We start from the raw sequence: 1,145 nt of genomic DNA, 5'->3' as shown, positions 1-1,145 counted from the left end.
TCCAAATGTTAATAGAATCATTTTTTCAATCTTTTATTTTTTAAAGTTTCTAGGATGTCTATTTTTGCTTATATTTCTTGGAAATCAGTGTAATCAGGTGACTATCCAAGTTAAGAAATTTTTTTAATTATATATTTGATTATTGATTTCATGCCAATTAATCTGCTTCCTTTCTCAGAAACACCATAATTCTTGGATTTACTTTATGTTTACTCTTTGTATCTACAATTACCCTCCTATTATTCCCTGTACATTTTAAGAGAGACCCTCAAAGACACTGCTCAGCAATAACTAAATTTTCCAGTGCATCAGTTTTGCTGCTTTATCGCCTCTAAAATCTATTTAAATTTTGCTGTTGCATTTTAAATCTTATTGACCTTCTAATTCTTGCCATAAATTTTTTCCTGAAATCTCACTTTTTTCCATACCATTATGTATCCCTTCCTTATTTGACACTATTTTTTTCACAACCCTAAAGTTTTTACCCATTTATTTAACCTTGGATATGGATTAATGTGTTCAAAAACTATGTGTGTCAACAAAGGGTGTATGTGGGTTACTGTCAGCCCCACTGTTGTGTATTTATTTTACAAAGAGAGTGGATAAAATATACAAATCCAAACACTGCTCCAGGGTTCTTTATGTCCTTCCTTCTTAAATCCTTCTCACCCATCTGTAGCAAAAACATTGTTTGATGCATATCATGGATTTAGAATGGAAATGGATATTAGAGTATGAAGATATTTAAATTATACTGTATAATGAGTATAGAGAATACATTGGTGAACAGTGTGCATATGTGGGATAAACTTAGTGTTGTTTTTATTGAGTAAAAGAAAAGAATAAGACAGTGGATTGGGGAAAACAAGAATACAACGTGAGTAATGTGGATGAAGTTGGCATTCAACTGTGGAACAAAGGAACCCACTGAGACAACTGCACATCTTCCTCATCCTGTTGCCCCAATTACAGGACCTCTGCACAGGTTAATGACAATGTAATAAAACAATACTGGACATGCAAAAGAAGTAAACAGCATCAGGGATGATGCAACAAGTGTTCTGGCTTATCCCAGCTCCAGGACAAACTGGGGAGGAGTAGGAAGGAGAGACAGGCATGCATTAGATGATGTATGAAATCATAAC

Source organism: Eptesicus fuscus, chromosome 12 (assembly GCF_027574615.1).
Source record: "Eptesicus fuscus isolate TK198812 chromosome 12, DD_ASM_mEF_20220401, whole genome shotgun sequence".
Taxonomy (NCBI): Eukaryota; Metazoa; Chordata; class Mammalia; order Chiroptera; family Vespertilionidae; genus Eptesicus; species Eptesicus fuscus.
This window is presented reverse-complemented; position numbering follows the sequence as displayed.